Genomic DNA, 20,187 nt, shown 5'->3' on the forward strand with positions numbered 1-20,187 from the left:
CTGGACACGTCGGAACCAAGTTTCGTATGCACTAGCAGCGAGAACAAAATCCCACATGTGAGGACAATAGGCGTCTTTCATTTAGGGCTAGTGTTAGGCTAAGAGTTTGCAGTAGCTCCTTGGGTCGAGTTAGGGGTCGAATGAGACAAAGCTAAGATTTGCGTTACGGCTGGGGTTGGTCCAGTAAGGATCCCACACACCATGGACCATCGGCGGAGGCCCCGGGTAGGCTTACACTGCGGGCTAATGGTGGACTTCTTTAAAAACGTGAGCACTAAATGGGGCGGGATGTTGACTGAAAGAATGCAGCTAGCTACAGAAATATGCAGAAATAAAGAAAAACACATCTCATTGCATGCCTTTAGAGAGCTTACTCTCCCTACCGGCAATGTTCCTGAACCTTCGCTTCCCAAACATTTTTAGAACCAAAAAAAACCTAGAAAAGATCTGACCTCCCTCACCGGGAATTGAACTCAAGACTGCTGGATGGAGGGGTGCTGACATTGACCACTAGGCTACCAGACTGCTGTTGAACAGAGCACTCCCGAAAGGTGACATTTCAATTTCAGGCTGACAAGTGTGCTTTATTGTTCAGTTCGGGCTTTGCAGAGCCAGTGCTAGAATTCAATCCAAGTTCATGCTTTGCTTTGATTTTGAATTAATGGCCAAACCAGCCAATCCCTAAAAAAATACAGGTCTCAGAGGCTCTCGTTTCAGTACCAGCAGGGTAGCGTGGCCGAGCGGTCTAAGGCGCTGGATTTAGGCTCCAGTCTCTTTGGAGGCGTGGGTTCGAATCCCACCGCTGCCAATAGCTGTTTCTTTTTTATCTTCATGCCACGTGTACAGACAGGACAATTGGGAGCCAGGGAATGGCATGTGTTTATGAATTCTTGCTTTTCTGAACACCCAGACTGAAAGCACACATCTGACTCGTGTGCGTTTTCACCAAAAAAGGGTAAAGCATAAATCACTGTTCACTGAAAACGGACATGCGTTCACGATCCTGTCAATAAACACGTGCTTGGCAGGGCCACAAATCTGCCGACACGATGCCCTAATGAATGCACATCTCTTTGCCTTGGTAGTTGCTCCTTTTTGCAGCGCCTTTTCCTGCTGCATCACAAAAACTCAGTTCAAGACACTTGGCTCCATCCAGTGGAGCTCCTATGCCCAGCTTAGAAACCCCCAGGCACGAGATTGCAAGGTCCCTGGTAATTCTCCCACTCCTGGACACGTCGGAACCAAGTTTCGTATGCACTAGCAGCGAGAACAAAATCCCACATGTGAGGACAATAGGCGTCTTTCATTTAGGGCTAGTGTTAGGCTAAGAGTTTGCAGTAGCTCCTTGGGTCGAGTTAGGGGTCGAATGAGACAAAGCTAAGATTTGCGTTACGGCTGGGGTTGGTCCAGTAAGGATCCCACACACCATGGACCATCGGCGGAGGCCCCGGGTAGGCTTACACTGCGGGCTAATGGTGGACTTCTTTAAAAACGTGAGCACTAAATGGGGCGGGATGTTGACTGAAAGAATGCAGCTAGCTACAGAAATATGCAGAAATAAAGAAAAACACATCTCATTGCATGCCTTTAAAGAGCTTACTCTCCCTACCGGCAATGTTCCTGAACCTTCGCTTCCCAAACATTTTTAGAACCAAAAAAAACCTAGAAAAGATCTGACCTCCCTCACCGGGAATTGAACTCAAGACTGCTGGATGGAGGGGTGCTGACATTGACCACTAGGCTACCAGACTGCTGTCGAACAGAGCACTCCCGAAAGGTGACATTTCAATTTCAGGCTGACAAGTGTGCTTTATTGTTCAGTTCGGGCTTTGCACAGCCAGTGCTAGAATTCAATCCAAGTTCATGCTTTGCTTTGATTTTGAATTAATGGCCAAACCAGCCAATCCCTAAAAAAATACAGGTCTCAGAGGCTCTCGTTTCAGTACCAGCAGGGTAGCGTGGCCGAGCGGTCTAAGGCGCTGGATTTAGGCTCCAGTCTCTTTGGAGGCGTGGGTTCGAATCCCACCGCTGCCAATAGCTGTTTCTTTTTTATCTTCATGCCACGTGTACAGACAGGACAATTGGGAGCCAGGGAATGGCATGTGTTTATGAATTCTTGCTTTTCTGAACACCCAGACTGAAAGCACACATCTGACTCGTGTGCGTTTTCACCAAAAAAGGGTAAAGCATAAATCACTGTTCACTGAAAACGGACATGCGTTCACGATCCTGTCAATAAACACGTGCTTGGCAGGGCCACAAATCTGCCGACACGATGCCCTAATGAATGCACATCTCTTTGCCTTGGTAGTTGCTCCTTTTTGCAGCGCCTTTTCCTGCTGCATCACAAAAACTCAGTTCAAGACACTTGGCTCCATCCAGTGGAGCTCCTATGCCCAGCTTAGAAACCCCCAGGCACGAGATTGCAAGGTCCCTGGTAATTCTCCCACTCCTGGACACGTCGGAACCAAGTTTCGTATGCACTAGCAGCGAGAACAAAATCCCACATGTGAGGACAATAGGCGTCTTTCATTTAGGGCTAGTGTTAGGCTAAGAGTTTGCAGTAGCTCCTTGGGTCGAGTTAGGGGTCGAATGAGACAAAGCTAAGATTTGCGTTACGGCTGGGGTTGGTCCAGTAAGGATCCCACACACCATGGACCATCGGCGGAGGCCCCGGGTAGGCTTACACTGCGGGCTAATGGTGGACTTCTTTAAAAACGTGAGCACTAAATGGGGCGGGATGTTGACTGAAAGAATGCAGCTAGCTACAGAAATATGCAGAAATAAAGAAAAACACATCTCATTGCATGCCTTTAAAGAGCTTACTCTCCCTACCGGCAATGTTCCTGAACCTTCGCTTCCCAAACATTTTTAGAACCAAAAAAAACCTAGAAAAGATCTGACCTCCCTCACCGGGAATTGAACTCAAGACTGCTGGATGGAGGGGTGCTGACATTGACCACTAGGCTACCAGACTGCTGTTGAACAGAGCACTCCCGAAAGGTGACATTTCAATTTCAGGCTGACAAGTGTGCTTTATTGTTCAGTTCGGGCTTTGCACAGCCAGTGCTAGAATTCAATCCAAGTTCATGCTTTGCTTTGATTTTGAATTAATGGCCAAACCAGCCAATCCCTAAAAAAATACAGGTCTCAGAGGCTCTCGTTTCAGTACCAGCAGGGTAGCGTGGCCGAGCGGTCTAAGGCGCTGGATTTAGGCTCCAGTCTCTTTGGAGGCGTGGGTTCGAATCCCACCGCTGCCAATAGCTGTTTCTTTTTTATCTTCATGCCACGTGTACAGACAGGACAATTGGGAGCCAGGGAATGGCATGTGTTTATGAATTCTTGCTTTTCTGAACACCCAGACTGAAAGCACACATCTGACTCGTGTGCGTTTTCACCAAAAAAGGGTAAAGCATAAATCACTGTTCACTGAAAACGGACATGCGTTCACGATCCTGTCAATAAACACGTGCTTGGCAGGGCCACAAATCTGCCGACACGATGCCCTAATGAATGCACATCTCTTTGCCTTGGTAGTTGCTCCTTTTTGCAGCGCCTTTTCCTGCTGCATCACAAAAACTCAGTTCAAGACACTTGGCTCCATCCAGTGGAGCTCCTATGCCCAGCTTAGAAACCCCCAGGCACGAGATTGCAAGGTCCCTGGTAATTCTCCCACTCCTGGACACGTCGGAACCAAGTTTCGTATGCACTAGCAGCGAGAACAAAATCCCACATGTGAGGACAATAGGCGTCTTTCATTTAGGGCTAGTGTTAGGCTAAGAGTTTGCAGTAGCTCCTTGGGTCGAGTTAGGGGTCGAATGAGACAAAGCTAAGATTTGCGTTACGGCTGGGGTTGGTCCAGTAAGGATCCCACACACCATGGACCATCGGCGGAGGCCCCGGGTAGGCTTACACTGCGGGCTAATGGTGGACTTCTTTAAAAACGTGAGCACTAAATGGGGCGGGATGTTGACTGAAAGAATGCAGCTAGCTACAGAAATATGCAGAAATAAAGAAAAACACATCTCATTGCATGCCTTTAAAGAGCTTACTCTCCCTACCGGCAATGTTCCTGAACCTTCGCTTCCCAAACATTTTTAGAACCAAAAAAAACCTAGAAAAGATCTGACCTCCCTCACCGGGAATTGAACTCAAGACTGCTGGATGGAGGGGTGCTGACATTGACCACTAGGCTACCAGACTGCTGTTGAACAGAGCACTCCCGAAAGGTGACATTTCAATTTCAGGCTGACAAGTGTGCTTTATTGTTCAGTTCGGGCTTTGCACAGCCAGTGCTAGAATTCAATCCAAGTTCATGCTTTGCTTTGATTTTGAATTAATGGCCAAACCAGCCAATCCCTAAAAAAATACAGGTCTCAGAGGCTCTCGTTTCAGTACCAGCAGGGTAGCGTGGCCGAGCGGTCTAAGGCGCTGGATTTAGGCTCCAGTCTCTTTGGAGGCGTGGGTTCGAATCCCACCGCTGCCAATAGCTGTTTCTTTTTTATCTTCATGCCACGTGTACAGACAGGACAATTGGGAGCCAGGGAATGGCATGTGTTTATGAATTCTTGCTTTTCTGAACACCCAGACTGAAAGCACACATCTGACTCGTGTGCGTTTTCACCAAAAAAGGGTAAAGCATAAATCACTGTTCACTGAAAACGGACATGCGTTCACGATCCTGTCAATAAACACGTGCTTGGCAGGGCCACAAATCTGCCGACACGATGCCCTAATGAATGCACATCTCTTTGCCTTGGTAGTTGCTCCTTTTTGCAGCGCCTTTTCCTGCTGCATCACAAAAACTCAGTTCAAGACACTTGGCTCCATCCAGTGGAGCTCCTATGCCCAGCTTAGAAACCCCCAGGCACGAGATTGCAAGGTCCCTGGTAATTCTCCCACTCCTGGACACGTCGGAACCAAGTTTCGTATGCACTAGCAGCGAGAACAAAATCCCACATGTGAGGACAATAGGCGTCTTTCATTTAGGGCTAGTGTTAGGCTAAGAGTTTGCAGTAGCTCCTTGGGTCGAGTTAGGGGTCGAATGAGACAAAGCTAAGATTTGCGTTACGGCTGGGGTTGGTCCAGTAAGGATCCCACACACCATGGACCATCGGCGGAGGCCCCGGGTAGGCTTACACTGCGGGCTAATGGTGGACTTCTTTAAAAACGTGAGCACTAAATGGGGCGGGATGTTGACTGAAAGAATGCAGCTAGCTACAGAAATATGCAGAAATAAAGAAAAACACATCTCATTGCATGCCTTTAAAGAGCTTACTCTCCCTACCGGCAATGTTCCTGAACCTTCGCTTCCCAAACATTTTTAGAACCAAAAAAAACCTAGAAAAGATCTGACCTCCCTCACCGGGAATTGAACTCAAGACTGCTGGATGGAGGGGTGCTGACATTGACCACTAGGCTACCAGACTGCTGTCGAACAGAGCACTCCCGAAAGGTGACATTTCAATTTCAGGCTGACAAGTGTGCTTTATTGTTCAGTTCGGGCTTTGCACAGCCAGTGCTAGAATTCAATCCAAGTTCATGCTTTGCTTTGATTTTGAATTAATGGCCAAACCAGCCAATCCCTAAAAAAATACAGGTCTCAGAGGCTCTCGTTTCAGTACCAGCAGGGTAGCGTGGCCGAGCGGTCTAAGGCGCTGGATTTAGGCTCCAGTCTCTTTGGAGGCGTGGGTTCGAATCCCACCGCTGCCAATAGCTGTTTCTTTTTTATCTTCATGCCACGTGTACAGACAGGACAATTGGGAGCCAGGGAATGGCATGTGTTTATGAATTCTTGCTTTTCTGAACACCCAGACTGAAAGCACACATCTGACTCGTGTGCGTTTTCACCAAAAAAGGGTAAAGCATAAATCACTGTTCACTGAAAACGGACATGCGTTCACGATCCTGTCAATAAACACGTGCTTGGCAGGGCCACAAATCTGCCGACACGATGCCCTAATGAATGCACATCTCTTTGCCTTGGTAGTTGCTCCTTTTTGCAGCGCCTTTTCCTGCTGCATCACAAAAACTCAGTTCAAGACACTTGGCTCCATCCAGTGGAGCTCCTATGCCCAGCTTAGAAACCCCCAGGCACGAGATTGCAAGGTCCCTGGTAATTCTCCCACTCCTGGACACGTCGGAACCAAGTTTCGTATGCACTAGCAGCGAGAACAAAATCCCACATGTGAGGACAATAGGCGTCTTTCATTTAGGGCTAGTGTTAGGCTAAGAGTTTGCAGTAGCTCCTTGGGTCGAGTTAGGGGTCGAATGAGACAAAGCTAAGATTTGCGTTACGGCTGGGGTTGGTCCAGTAAGGATCCCACACACCATGGACCATCGGCGGAGGCCCCGGGTAGGCTTACACTGCGGGCTAATGGTGGACTTCTTTAAAAACGTGAGCACTAAATGGGGCGGGATGTTGACTGAAAGAATGCAGCTAGCTACAGAAATATGCAGAAATAAAGAAAAACACATCTCATTGCATGCCTTTAAAGAGCTTACTCTCCCTACCGGCAATGTTCCTGAACCTTCGCTTCCCAAACATTTTTAGAACCAAAAAAAACCTAGAAAAGATCTGACCTCCCTCACCGGGAATTGAACTGAAGACTGCTGGATGGAGGGGTGCTGACATTGACCACTAGGCTACCAGACTGCTGTTGAACAGAGCACTCCCGAAAGGTGACATTTCAATTTCAGGCTGACAAGTGTGCTTTATTGTTCAGTTCGGGCTTTGCACAGCCAGTGCTAGAATTCAATCCAAGTTCATGCTTTGCTTTGATTTTGAATTAATGGCCAAACCAGCCAATCCCTAAAAAAATACAGGTCTCAGAGGCTCTCGTTTCAGTACCAGCAGGGTAGCGTGGCCGAGCGGTCTAAGGCGCTGGATTTAGGCTCCAGTCTCTTTGGAGGCGTGGGTTCGAATCCCACCGCTGCCAATAGCTGTTTCTTTTTTATCTTCATGCCACGTGTACAGACAGGACAATTGGGAGCCAGGGAATGGCATGTGTTTATGAATTCTTGCTTTTCTGAACACCCAGACTGAAAGCACACATCTGACTCGTGTGCGTTTTCACCAAAAAAGGGTAAAGCATAAATCACTGTTCACTGAAAACGGACATGCGTTCACGATCCTGTCAATAAACACGTGCTTGGCAGGGCCACAAATCTGCCGACACGATGCCCTAATGAATGCACATCTCTTTGCCTTGGTAGTTGCTCCTTTTTGCAGCGCCTTTTCCTGCTGCATCACAAAAACTCAGTTCAAGACACTTGGCTCCATCCAGTGGAGCTCCTATGCCCAGCTTAGAAACCCCTAGGCACGAGATTGCAAGGTCCCTGGTAATTCTCCCACTCCTGGACACGTCGGAACCAAGTTTCGTATGCACTAGCAGCGAGAACAAAATCCCACATGTGAGGACAATAGGCGTCTTTCATTTAGGGCTAGTGTTAGGCTAAGAGTTTGCAGTAGCTCCTTGGGTCGAGTTAGGGGTCGAATGAGACAAAGCTAAGATTTGCGTTACGGCTGGGGTTGGTCCAGTAAGGATCCCACACACCATGGACCATCGGCGGAGGCCCCGGGTAGGCTTACACTGCGGGCTAATGGTGGACTTCTTTAAAAACGTGAGCACTAAATGGGGCGGGATGTTGACTGAAAGAATGCAGCTAGCTACAGAAATATGCAGAAATAAAGAAAAACACATCTCATTGCATGCCTTTAAAGAGCTTACTCTCCCTACCGGCAATGTTCCTGAACCTTCGCTTCCCAAACATTTTTAGAACCAAAAAAAACCTAGAAAAGATCTGACCTCCCTCACCGGGAATTGAACTCAAGACTGCTGGATGGAGGGGTGCTGACATTGACCACTAGGCTACCAGACTGCTGTCGAACAGAGCACTCCCGAAAGGTGACATTTCAATTTCAGGCTGACAAGTGTGCTTTATTGTTCAGTACGGGCTTTGCACAGCCAGTGCTAGAATTCAATCCAAGTTCATGCTTTGCTTTGATTTTGAATTAATGGCCAAACCAGCCAATCCCTAAAAAAATACAGGTCTCAGAGGCTCTCGTTTCAGTACCAGCAGGGTAGCGTGGCCGAGCGGTCTAAGGCGCTGGATTTAGGCTCCAGTCTCTTTGGAGGCGTGGGTTCGAATCCCACCGCTGCCAATAGCTGTTTCTTTTTTATCTTCATGCCACGTGTACAGACAGGACAATTGGGAGCCAGGGAATGGCATGTGTTTATGAATTCTTGCTTTTCTGAACACCCAGACTGAAAGCACACATCTGACTCGTGTGCGTTTTCACCAAAAAAGGGTAAAGCATAAATCACTGTTCACTGAAAACGGACATGCGTTCACGATCCTGTCAATAAACACGTGCTTGGCAGGGCCACAAATCTGCCGACACGATGCCCTAATGAATGCACATCTCTTTGCCTTGGTAGTTGCTCCTTTTTGCAGCGCCTTTTCCTGCTGCATCACAAAAACTCAGTTCAAGACACTTGGCTCCATCCAGTGGAGCTCCTATGCCCAGCTTAGAAACCCCCAGGCACGAGATTGCAAGGTCCCTGGTAATTCTCCCACTCCTGGACACGTCGGAACCAAGTTTCGTATGCACTAGCAGCGAGAACAAAATCCCACATGTGAGGACAATAGGCGTCTTTCATTTAGGGCTAGTGTTAGGCTAAGAGTTTGCAGTAGCTCCTTGGGTCGAGTTAGGGGTCGAATGAGACAAAGCTAAGATTTGCGTTACGGCTGGGGTTGGTCCAGTAAGGATCCCACACACCATGGACCATCGGCGGAGGCCCCGGGTAGGCTTACACTGCGGGCTAATGGTGGACTTCTTTAAAAACGTGAGCACTAAATGGGGCGGGATGTTGACTGAAAGAATGCAGCTAGCTACAGAAATATGCAGAAATAAAGAAAAACACATCTCATTGCATGCCTTTAAAGAGCTTACTCTCCCTACCGGCAATGTTCCTGAACCTTCGCTTCCCAAACATTTTTAGAACCAAAAAAAACCTAGAAAAGATCTGACCTCCCTCACCGGGAATTGAACTCAAGACTGCTGGATGGAGGGGTGCTGACATTGACCACTAGGCTACCAGACTGCTGTCGAACAGAGCACTCCCGAAAGGTGACATTTCAATTTCAGGCTGACAAGTGTGCTTTATTGTTCAGTTCGGGCTTTGCACAGCCAGTGCTAGAATTCAATCCAAGTTCATGCTTTGCTTTGATTTTGAATTAATGGCCAAACCAGCCAATCCCTAAAAAAATACAGGTCTCAGAGGCTCTCGTTTCAGTACCAGCAGGGTAGCGTGGCCGAGCGGTCTAAGGCGCTGGATTTAGGCTCCAGTCTCTTTGGAGGCGTGGGTTCGAATCCCACCGCTGCCAATAGCTGTTTCTTTTTTATCTTCATGCCACGTGTACAGACAGGACAATTGGGAGCCAGGGAATGGCATGTGTTTATGAATTCTTGCTTTTCTGAACACCCAGACTGAAAGCACACATCTGACTCGTGTGCGTTTTCACCAAAAAAGGGTAAAGCATAAATCACTGTTCACTGAAAACGGACATGCGTTCACGATCCTGTCAATAAACACGTGCTTGGCAGGGCCACAAATCTGCCGACACGATGCCCTAATGAATGCACATCTCTTTGCCTTGGTAGTTGCTCCTTTTTGCAGCGCCTTTTCCTGCTGCATCACAAAAACTCAGTTCAAGACACTTGGCTCCATCCAGTGGAGCTCCTATGCCCAGCTTAGAAACCCCCAGGCACGAGATTGCAAGGTCCCTGGTAATTCTCCCACTCCTGGACACGTCGGAACCAAGTTTCGTATGCACTAGCAGCGAGAACAAAATCCCACATGTGAGGACAATAGGCGTCTTTCATTTAGGGCTAGTGTTAGGCTAAGAGTTTGCAGTAGCTCCTTGGGTCGAGTTAGGGGTCGAATGAGACAAAGCTAAGATTTGCGTTACGGCTGGGGTTGGTCCAGTAAGGATCCCACACACCATGGACCATCGGCGGAGGCCCCGGGTAGGCTTACACTGCGGGCTAATGGTGGACTTCTTTAAAAACGTGAGCACTAAATGGGGCGGGATGTTGACTGAAAGAATGCAGCTAGCTACAGAAATATGCAGAAATAAAGAAAAACACATCTCATTGCATGCCTTTAGAGAGCTTACTCTCCCTACCGGCAATGTTCCTGAACCTTCGCTTCCCAAACATTTTTAGAACCAAAAAAAACCTAGAAAAGATCTGACCTCCCTCACCGGGAATTGAACTCAAGACTGCTGGATGGAGGGGTGCTGACATTGACCACTAGGCTACCAGACTGCTGTTGAACAGAGCACTCCCGAAAGGTGACATTTCAATTTCAGGCTGACAAGTGTGCTTTATTGTTCAGTTCGGGCTTTGCAGAGCCAGTGCTAGAATTCAATCCAAGTTCATGCTTTGCTTTGATTTTGAATTAATGGCCAAACCAGCCAATCCCTAAAAAAATACAGGTCTCAGAGGCTCTCGTTTCAGTACCAGCAGGGTAGCGTGGCCGAGCGGTCTAAGGCGCTGGATTTAGGCTCCAGTCTCTTTGGAGGCGTGGGTTCGAATCCCACCGCTGCCAATAGCTGTTTCTTTTTTATCTTCATGCCACGTGTACAGACAGGACAATTGGGAGCCAGGGAATGGCATGTGTTTATGAATTCTTGCTTTTCTGAACACCCAGACTGAAAGCACACATCTGACTCGTGTGCGTTTTCACCAAAAAAGGGTAAAGCATAAATCACTGTTCACTGAAAACGGACATGCGTTCACGATCCTGTCAATAAACACGTGCTTGGCAGGGCCACAAATCTGCCGACACGATGCCCTAATGAATGCACATCTCTTTGCCTTGGTAGTTGCTCCTTTTTGCAGCGCCTTTTCCTGCTGCATCACAAAAACTCAGTTCAAGACACTTGGCTCCATCCAGTGGAGCTCCTATGCCCAGCTTAGAAACCCCCAGGCACGAGATTGCAAGGTCCCTGGTAATTCTCCCACTCCTGGACACGTCGGAACCAAGTTTCGTATGCACTAGCAGCGAGAACAAAATCCCACATGTGAGGACAATAGGCGTCTTTCATTTAGGGCTAGTGTTAGGCTAAGAGTTTGCAGTAGCTCCTTGGGTCGAGTTAGGGGTCGAATGAGACAAAGCTAAGATTTGCGTTACGGCTGGGGTTGGTCCAGTAAGGATCCCACACACCATGGACCATCGGCGGAGGCCCCGGGTAGGCTTACACTGCGGGCTAATGGTGGACTTCTTTAAAAACGTGAGCACTAAATGGGGCGGGATGTTGACTGAAAGAATGCAGCTAGCTACAGAAATATGCAGAAATAAAGAAAAACACATCTCATTGCATGCCTTTAAAGAGCTTACTCTCCCTACCGGCAATGTTCCTGAACCTTCGCTTCCCAAACATTTTTAGAACCAAAAAAAACCTAGAAAAGATCTGACCTCCCTCACCGGGAATTGAACTCAAGACTGCTGGATGGAGGGGTGCTGACATTGACCACTAGGCTACCAGACTGCTGTCGAACAGAGCACTCCCGAAAGGTGACATTTCAATTTCAGGCTGACAAGTGTGCTTTATTGTTCAGTTCGGGCTTTGCACAGCCAGTGCTAGAATTCAATCCAAGTTCATGCTTTGCTTTGATTTTGAATTAATGGCCAAACCAGCCAATCCCTAAAAAAATACAGGTCTCAGAGGCTCTCGTTTCAGTACCAGCAGGGTAGCGTGGCCGAGCGGTCTAAGGCGCTGGATTTAGGCTCCAGTCTCTTTGGAGGCGTGGGTTCGAATCCCACCGCTGCCAATAGCTGTTTCTTTTTTATCTTCATGCCACGTGTACAGACAGGACAATTGGGAGCCAGGGAATGGCATGTGTTTATGAATTCTTGCTTTTCTGAACACCCAGACTGAAAGCACACATCTGACTCGTGTGCGTTTTCACCAAAAAAGGGTAAAGCATAAATCACTGTTCACTGAAAACGGACATGCGTTCACGATCCTGTCAATAAACACGTGCTTGGCAGGGCCACAAATCTGCCGACACGATGCCCTAATGAATGCACATCTCTTTGCCTTGGTAGTTGCTCCTTTTTGCAGCGCCTTTTCCTGCTGCATCACAAAAACTCAGTTCAAGACACTTGGCTCCATCCAGTGGAGCTCCTATGCCCAGCTTAGAAACCCCCAGGCACGAGATTGCAAGGTCCCTGGTAATTCTCCCACTCCTGGACACGTCGGAACCAAGTTTCGTATGCACTAGCAGCGAGAACAAAATCCCACATGTGAGGACAATAGGCGTCTTTCATTTAGGGCTAGTGTTAGGCTAAGAGTTTGCAGTAGCTCCTTGGGTCGAGTTAGGGGTCGAATGAGACAAAGCTAAGATTTGCGTTACGGCTGGGGTTGGTCCAGTAAGGATCCCACACACCATGGACCATCGGCGGAGGCCCCGGGTAGGCTTACACTGCGGGCTAATGGTGGACTTCTTTAAAAACGTGAGCACTAAATGGGGCGGGATGTTGACTGAAAGAATGCAGCTAGCTACAGAAATATGCAGAAATAAAGAAAAACACATCTCATTGCATGCCTTTAAAGAGCTTACTCTCCCTACCGGCAATGTTCCTGAACCTTCGCTTCCCAAACATTTTTAGAACCAAAAAAAACCTAGAAAAGATCTGACCTCCCTCACCGGGAATTGAACTCAAGACTGCTGGATGGAGGGGTGCTGACATTGACCACTAGGCTACCAGACTGCTGTTGAACAGAGCACTCCCGAAAGGTGACATTTCAATTTCAGGCTGACAAGTGTGCTTTATTGTTCAGTTCGGGCTTTGCACAGCCAGTGCTAGAATTCAATCCAAGTTCATGCTTTGCTTTGATTTTGAATTAATGGCCAAACCAGCCAATCCCTAAAAAAATACAGGTCTCAGAGGCTCTCGTTTCAGTACCAGCAGGGTAGCGTGGCCGAGCGGTCTAAGGCGCTGGATTTAGGCTCCAGTCTCTTTGGAGGCGTGGGTTCGAATCCCACCGCTGCCAATAGCTGTTTCTTTTTTATCTTCATGCCACGTGTACAGACAGGACAATTGGGAGCCAGGGAATGGCATGTGTTTATGAATTCTTGCTTTTCTGAACACCCAGACTGAAAGCACACATCTGACTCGTGTGCGTTTTCACCAAAAAAGGGTAAAGCATAAATCACTGTTCACTGAAAACGGACATGCGTTCACGATCCTGTCAATAAACACGTGCTTGGCAGGGCCACAAATCTGCCGACACGATGCCCTAATGAATGCACATCTCTTTGCCTTGGTAGTTGCTCCTTTTTGCAGCGCCTTTTCCTGCTGCATCACAAAAACTCAGTTCAAGACACTTGGCTCCATCCAGTGGAGCTCCTATGCCCAGCTTAGAAACCCCCAGGCACGAGATTGCAAGGTCCCTGGTAATTCTCCCACTCCTGGACACGTCGGAACCAAGTTTCGTATGCACTAGCAGCGAGAACAAAATCCCACATGTGAGGACAATAGGCGTCTTTCATTTAGGGCTAGTGTTAGGCTAAGAGTTTGCAGTAGCTCCTTGGGTCGAGTTAGGGGTCGAATGAGACAAAGCTAAGATTTGCGTTACGGCTGGGGTTGGTCCAGTAAGGATCCCACACACCATGGACCATCGGCGGAGGCCCCGGGTAGGCTTACACTGCGGGCTAATGGTGGACTTCTTTAAAAACGTGAGCACTAAATGGGGCGGGATGTTGACTGAAAGAATGCAGCTAGCTACAGAAATATGCAGAAATAAAGAAAAACACATCTCATTGCATGCCTTTAAAGAGCTTACTCTCCCTACCGGCAATGTTCCTGAACCTTCGCTTCCCAAACATTTTTAGAACCAAAAAAAACCTAGAAAAGATCTGACCTCCCTCACCGGGAATTGAACTCAAGACTGCTGGATGGAGGGGTGCTGACATTGACCACTAGGCTACCAGACTGCTGTTGAACAGAGCACTCCCGAAAGGTGACATTTCAATTTCAGGCTGACAAGTGTGCTTTATTGTTCAGTTCGGGCTTTGCACAGCCAGTGCTAGAATTCAATCCAAGTTCATGCTTTGCTTTGATTTTGAATTAATGGCCAAACCAGCCAATCCCTAAAAAAATACAGGTCTCAGAGGCTCTCGTTTCAGTACCAGCAGGGTAGCGTGGCCGAGCGGTCTAAGGCGCTGGATTTAGGCTCCAGTCTCTTTGGAGGCGTGGGTTCGAATCCCACCGCTGCCAATAGCTGTTTCTTTTTTATCTTCATGCCACGTGTACAGACAGGACAATTGGGAGCCAGGGAATGGCATGTGTTTATGAATTCTTGCTTTTCTGAACACCCAGACTGAAAGCACACATCTGACTCGTGTGCGTTTTCACCAAAAAAGGGTAAAGCATAAATCACTGTTCACTGAAAACGGACATGCGTTCACGATCCTGTCAATAAACACGTGCTTGGCAGGGCCACAAATCTGCCGACACGATGCCCTAATGAATGCACATCTCTTTGCCTTGGTAGTTGCTCCTTTTTGCAGCGCCTTTTCCTGCTGCATCACAAAAACTCAGTTCAAGACACTTGGCTCCATCCAGTGGAGCTCCTATGCCCAGCTTAGAAACCCCCAGGCACGAGATTGCAAGGTCCCTGGTAATTCTCCCACTCCTGGACACGTCGGAACCAAGTTTCGTATGCACTAGCAGCGAGAACAAAATCCCACATGTGAGGACAATAGGCGTCTTTCATTTAGGGCTAGTGTTAGGCTAAGAGTTTGCAGTAGCTCCTTGGGTCGAGTTAGGGGTCGAATGAGACAAAGCTAAGATTTGCGTTACGGCTGGGGTTGGTCCAGTAAGGATCCCACACACCATGGACCATCGGCGGAGGCCCCGGGTAGGCTTACACTGCGGGCTAATGGTGGACTTCTTTAAAAACGTGAGCACTAAATGGGGCGGGATGTTGACTGAAAGAATGCAGCTAGCTACAGAAATATGCAGAAATAAAGAAAAACACATCTCATTGCATGCCTTTAAAGAGCTTACTCTCCCTACCGGCAATGTTCCTGAACCTTCGCTTCCCAAACATTTTTAGAACCAAAAAAAACCTAGAAAAGATCTGACCTCCCTCACCGGGAATTGAACTCAAGACTGCTGGATGGAGGGGTGCTGACATTGACCACTAGGCTACCAGACTGCTGTCGAACAGAGCACTCCCGAAAGGTGACATTTCAATTTCAGGCTGACAAGTGTGCTTTATTGTTCAGTTCGGGCTTTGCACAGCCAGTGCTAGAATTCAATCCAAGTTCATGCTTTGCTTTGATTTTGAATTAATGGCCAAACCAGCCAATCCCTAAAAAAATACAGGTCTCAGAGGCTCTCGTTTCAGTACCAGCAGGGTAGCGTGGCCGAGCGGTCTAAGGCGCTGGATTTAGGCTCCAGTCTCTTTGGAGGCGTGGGTTCGAATCCCACCGCTGCCAATAGCTGTTTCTTTTTTATCTTCATGCCACGTGTACAGACAGGACAATTGGGAGCCAGGGAATGGCATGTGTTTATGAATTCTTGCTTTTCTGAACACCCAGACTGAAAGCACACATCTGACTCGTGTGCGTTTTCACCAAAAAAGGGTAAAGCATAAATCACTGTTCACTGAAAACGGACATGCGTTCACGATCCTGTCAATAAACACGTGCTTGGCAGGGCCACAAATCTGCCGACACGATGCCCTAATGAATGCACATCTCTTTGCCTTGGTAGTTGCTCCTTTTTGCAGCGCCTTTTCCTGCTGCATCACAAAAACTCAGTTCAAGACACTTGGCTCCATCCAGTGGAGCTCCTATGCCCAGCTTAGAAACCCCCAGGCACGAGATTGCAAGGTCCCTGGTAATTCTCCCACTCCTGGACACGTCGGAACCAAGTTTCGTATGCACTAGCAGCGAGAACAAAATCCCACATGTGAGGACAATAGGCGTCTTTCATTTAGGGCTAGTGTTAGGCTAAGAGTTTGCAGTAGCTCCTTGGGTCGAGTTAGGGGTCGAATGAGACAAAGCTAAGATTTGCGTTACGGCTGGGGTTGGTCCAGTAAGGATCCCACACACCATGGACCATCGGCGGAGGCCCCGGGTAGGCTTACACTGCGGGCTAATGGTGGACTTCTTTAAAAACGTGAGCACTAAATGGGGCGGGATGTTGACTGAAAGAATGCAGCTAGCTACAGAAATATGCAGAAATAAAGAAAAACACATCTCATTGCATGCCTTTAAAGAGCTTACTCTCCCTACCGGCAATGTTCCTGAACCTTCGCTTCCCAAACATTTTTAGAACCAAAAAAAACCTAGAAAAGATCTGACCTCCCTCACCGGGAATTGAACTGAAGACTGCTGGATGGAGGGGTGCTGACATTGACCACTAGGCTACCAGACTGCTGTTGAACAGAGCACTCCCGAAAGGTGACATTTCAATTTCAGGCTGACAAGTGTGCTTTATTGTTCAGTTCGGGCTTTGCACAGCCAGTGCTAGAATTCAATCCAAGTTCATGCTTTGCTTTGATTTTGAATTAATGGCCAAACCAGCCAATCCCTAAAAAAATACAGGTCTCAGAGGCTCTCGTTTCAGTACCAGCAGGGTAGCGTGGCCGAGCGGTCTAAGGCGCTGGATTTAGGCTCCAGTCTCTTTGGAGGCGTGGGTTCGAATCCCACCGCTGCCAATAGCTGTTTCTTTTTTATCTTCATGCCACGTGTACAGACAGGACAATTGGGAGCCAGGGAATGGCATGTGTTTATGAATTCTTGCTTTTCTGAACACCCAGACTGAAAGCACACATCTGACTCGTGTGCGTTTTCACCAAAAAAGGGTAAAGCATAAATCACTGTTCACTGAAAACGGACATGCGTTCACGATCCTGTCAATAAACACGTGCTTGGCAGGGCCACAAATCTGCCGACACGATGCCCTAATGAATGCACATCTCTTTGCCTTGGTAGTTGCTCCTTTTTGCAGCGCCTTTTCCTGCTGCATCACAAAAACTCAGTTCAAGACACTTGGCTCCATCCAGTGGAGCTCCTATGCCCAGCTTAGAAACCCCCAGGCACGAGATTGCAAGGTCCCTGGTAATTCTCCCACTCCTGGACACGTCGGAACCAAGTTTCGTATGCACTAGCAGCGAGAACAAAATCCCACATGTGAGGACAATAGGCGTCTTTCATTTAGGGCTAGTGTTAGGCTAAGAGTTTGCAGTAGCTCCTTGGGTCGAGTTAGGGGTCGAATGAGACAAAGCTAAGATTTGCGTTACGGCTGGGGTTGGTCCAGTAAGGATCCCACACACCATGGACCATCGGCGGAGGCCCCGGGTAGGCTTACACTGCGGGCTAATGGTGGACTTCTTTAAAAACGTGAGCACTAAATGGGGCGGGATGTTGACTGAAAGAATGCAGCTAGCTACAGAAATATGCAGAAATAAAGAAAAACACATCTCATTGCATGCCTTTAAAGAGCTTACTCTCCCTACCGGCAATGTTCCTGAACCTTCGCTTCCCAAACATTTTTAGAACCAAAAAAAACCTAGAAAAGATCTGACCTCCCTCACCGGGAATTGAACTCAAGACTGCTGGATGGAGGGGTGCTGACATTGACCACTAGGCTACCAGACTGCTGTCGAACAGAGCACTCCCGAAAGGTGACATTTCAATTTCAGGCTGACAAGTGTGCTTTATTGTTCAGTACGGGCTTTGCACAGCCAGTGCTAGAATTCAATCCAAGTTCATGCTTTGCTTTGATTTTGAATTAATGGCCAAACCAGCCAATCCCTAAAAAAATACAGGTCTCAGAGGCTCTCGTTTCAGTACCAGCAGGGTAGCGTGGCCGAGCGGTCTAAGGCGCTGGATTTAGGCTCCAGTCTCTTTGGAGGCGTGGGTTCGAATCCCACCGCTGCCAATAGCTGTTTCTTTTTTATCTTCATGCCACGTGTACAGACAGGACAATTGGGAGCCAGGGAATGGCATGTGTTTATGAATTCTTGCTTTTCTGAACACCCAGACTGAAAGCACACATCTGACTCGTGTGCGTTTTCACCAAAAAAGGGTAAAGCATAAATCACTGTTCACTGAAAACGGACATGCGTTCACGATCCTGTCAATAAACACGTGCTTGGCAGGGCCACAAATCTGCCGACACGATGCCCTAATGAATGCACATCTCTTTGCCTTGGTAGTTGCTCCTTTTTGCAGCGCCTTTTCCTGCTGCATCACAAAAACTCAGTTCAAGACACTTGGCTCCATCCAGTGGAGCTCCTATGCCCAGCTTAGAAACCCCCAGGCACGAGATTGCAAGGTCCCTGGTAATTCTCCCACTCCTGGACACGTCGGAACCAAGTTTCGTATGCACTAGCAGCGAGAACAAAATCCCACATGTGAGGACAATAGGCGTCTTTCATTTAGGGCTAGTGTTAGGCTAAGAGTTTGCAGTAGCTCCTTGGGTCGAGTTAGGGGTCGAATGAGACAAAGCTAAGATTTGCGTTACGGCTGGGGTTGGTCCAGTAAGGATCCCACACACCATGGACCATCGGCGGAGGCCCCGGGTAGGCTTACACTGCGGGCTAATGGTGGACTTCTTTAAAAACGTGAGCACTAAATGGGGCGGGATGTTGACTGAAAGAATGCAGCTAGCTACAGAAATATGCAGAAATAAAGAAAAACACATCTCATTGCATGCCTTTAAAGAGCTTACTCTCCCTACCGGCAATGTTCCTGAACCTTCGCTTCCCAAACATTTTTAGAACCAAAAAAAACCTAGAAAAGATCTGACCTCCCTCACCGGGAATTGAACTCAAGACTGCTGGATGGAGGGGTGCTGACATTGACCACTAGGCTACCAGACTGCTGTTGAACAGAGCACTCCCGAAAGGTGACATTTCAATTTCAGGCTGACAAGTGTGCTTTATTGTTCAGTTCGGGCTTTGCACAGCCAGTGCTAGAATTCAATCCAAGTTCATGCTTTGCTTTGATTTTGAATTAATGGCCAAACCAGCCAATCCCTAAAAAAATACAGGTCTCAGAGGCTCTCGTTTCAGTACCAGCAGGGTAGCGTGGCCGAGCGGTCTAAGGCGCTGGATTTAGGCTCCAGTCTCTTTGGAGGCGTGGGTTCGAATCCCACCGCTGCCAATAGCTGTTTCTTTTTTATCTTCATGCCACGTGTACAGACAGGACAATTGGGAGCCAGGGAATGGCATGTGTTTATGAATTCTTGCTTTTCTGAACACCCAGACTGAAAGCACACATCTGACTCGTGTGCGTTTTCACCAAAAAAGGGTAAAGCATAAATCACTGTTCACTGAAAACGGACATGCGTTCACGATCCTGTCAATAAACACGTGCTTGGCAGGGCCACAAATCTGCCGACACGATGCCCTAATGAATGCACATCTCTTTGCCTTGGTAGTTGCTCCTTTTTGCAGCGCCTTTTCCTGCTGCATCACAAAAACTCAGTTCAAGACACTTGGCTCCATCCAGTGGAGCTCCTATGCCCAGCTTAGAAACCCCCAGGCACGAGATTGCAAGGTCCCTGGTAATTCTCCCACTCCTGGACACGTCGGAACCAAGTTTCGTATGCACTAGCAGCGAGAACAAAATCCCACATGTGAGGACAATAGGCGTCTTTCATTTAGGGCTAGTGTTAGGCTAAGAGTTTGCAGTAGCTCCTTGGGTCGAGTTAGGGGTCGAATGAGACAAAGCTAAGATTTGCGTTACGGCTGGGGTTGGTCCAGTAAGGATCCCACACACCATGGACCATCGGCGGAGGCCCCGGGTAGGCTTACACTGCGGGCTAATGGTGGACTTCTTTAAAAACGTGAGCACTAAATGGGGCGGGATGTTGACTGAAAGAATGCAGCTAGCTACAGAAATATGCAGAAATAAAGAAAAACACATCTCATTGCATGCCTTTAAAGAGCTTACTCTCCCTACCGGCAATGTTCCTGAACCTTCGCTTCCCAAACATTTTTAGAACCAAAAAAAACCTAGAAAAGATCTGACCTCCCTCACCGGGAATTGAACTCAAGACTGCTGGATGGAGGGGTGCTGACATTGACCACTAGGCTACCAGACTGCTGTTGAACAGAGCACTCCCGAAAGGTGACATTTCAATTTCAGGC

At 48.0% G+C, this 20,187-nt stretch overlaps 16 non-coding genes across 16 annotated transcripts; all 16 read left to right on the plus strand.

The window, feature by feature from the left end:
* The first annotated feature begins 726 nt into the window (after positions 1-726).
* Positions 727-808, plus strand: TRNAL-UAG (transfer RNA leucine (anticodon UAG)). The gene has a single exon. It is a non-coding gene; the product is annotated as a tRNA-Leu (tRNA).
* Positions 809-1,952: 1,144 nt separating this feature from the next.
* On the plus strand, positions 1,953-2,034 carry TRNAL-UAG (transfer RNA leucine (anticodon UAG)). Its single transcript has one exon. It is a non-coding gene; the product is annotated as a tRNA-Leu (tRNA).
* Positions 2,035-3,178: 1,144 nt separating this feature from the next.
* TRNAL-UAG (transfer RNA leucine (anticodon UAG)) lies at positions 3,179-3,260 on the plus strand. Its single transcript has one exon. It is a non-coding gene; the product is annotated as a tRNA-Leu (tRNA).
* A 1,144-nt stretch (positions 3,261-4,404) lies between these two features.
* TRNAL-UAG (transfer RNA leucine (anticodon UAG)) lies at positions 4,405-4,486 on the plus strand. Its single transcript has one exon. It is a non-coding gene; the product is annotated as a tRNA-Leu (tRNA).
* A 1,144-nt stretch (positions 4,487-5,630) lies between these two features.
* On the plus strand, positions 5,631-5,712 carry TRNAL-UAG (transfer RNA leucine (anticodon UAG)). Its single transcript has one exon. It is a non-coding gene; the product is annotated as a tRNA-Leu (tRNA).
* Positions 5,713-6,856: 1,144 nt separating this feature from the next.
* TRNAL-UAG (transfer RNA leucine (anticodon UAG)) lies at positions 6,857-6,938 on the plus strand. Its single transcript has one exon. It is a non-coding gene; the product is annotated as a tRNA-Leu (tRNA).
* Positions 6,939-8,082: 1,144 nt separating this feature from the next.
* Positions 8,083-8,164, plus strand: TRNAL-UAG (transfer RNA leucine (anticodon UAG)). Its single transcript has one exon. It is a non-coding gene; the product is annotated as a tRNA-Leu (tRNA).
* Positions 8,165-9,308: 1,144 nt separating this feature from the next.
* On the plus strand, positions 9,309-9,390 carry TRNAL-UAG (transfer RNA leucine (anticodon UAG)). Its single transcript has one exon. It is a non-coding gene; the product is annotated as a tRNA-Leu (tRNA).
* A 1,144-nt stretch (positions 9,391-10,534) lies between these two features.
* On the plus strand, positions 10,535-10,616 carry TRNAL-UAG (transfer RNA leucine (anticodon UAG)). The gene has a single exon. It is a non-coding gene; the product is annotated as a tRNA-Leu (tRNA).
* A 1,144-nt stretch (positions 10,617-11,760) lies between these two features.
* Positions 11,761-11,842, plus strand: TRNAL-UAG (transfer RNA leucine (anticodon UAG)). Its single transcript has one exon. It is a non-coding gene; the product is annotated as a tRNA-Leu (tRNA).
* Positions 11,843-12,986: 1,144 nt separating this feature from the next.
* Positions 12,987-13,068, plus strand: TRNAL-UAG (transfer RNA leucine (anticodon UAG)). The gene has a single exon. It is a non-coding gene; the product is annotated as a tRNA-Leu (tRNA).
* Positions 13,069-14,212: 1,144 nt separating this feature from the next.
* On the plus strand, positions 14,213-14,294 carry TRNAL-UAG (transfer RNA leucine (anticodon UAG)). The gene has a single exon. It is a non-coding gene; the product is annotated as a tRNA-Leu (tRNA).
* Positions 14,295-15,438: 1,144 nt separating this feature from the next.
* TRNAL-UAG (transfer RNA leucine (anticodon UAG)) lies at positions 15,439-15,520 on the plus strand. Its single transcript has one exon. It is a non-coding gene; the product is annotated as a tRNA-Leu (tRNA).
* Positions 15,521-16,664: 1,144 nt separating this feature from the next.
* On the plus strand, positions 16,665-16,746 carry TRNAL-UAG (transfer RNA leucine (anticodon UAG)). The gene has a single exon. It is a non-coding gene; the product is annotated as a tRNA-Leu (tRNA).
* A 1,144-nt stretch (positions 16,747-17,890) lies between these two features.
* On the plus strand, positions 17,891-17,972 carry TRNAL-UAG (transfer RNA leucine (anticodon UAG)). The gene has a single exon. It is a non-coding gene; the product is annotated as a tRNA-Leu (tRNA).
* Positions 17,973-19,116: 1,144 nt separating this feature from the next.
* Positions 19,117-19,198, plus strand: TRNAL-UAG (transfer RNA leucine (anticodon UAG)). The gene has a single exon. It is a non-coding gene; the product is annotated as a tRNA-Leu (tRNA).
* Positions 19,199-20,187: the final 989 nt, after the last annotated feature.

The sequence above is a fragment of the Ambystoma mexicanum genome, chromosome 1p (genome assembly GCF_040938575.1).
Source record: "Ambystoma mexicanum isolate Mex_15411 chromosome 1p, UKY_AmexF1_1, whole genome shotgun sequence".
Taxonomy (NCBI): Eukaryota; Metazoa; Chordata; class Amphibia; order Caudata; family Ambystomatidae; genus Ambystoma; species Ambystoma mexicanum.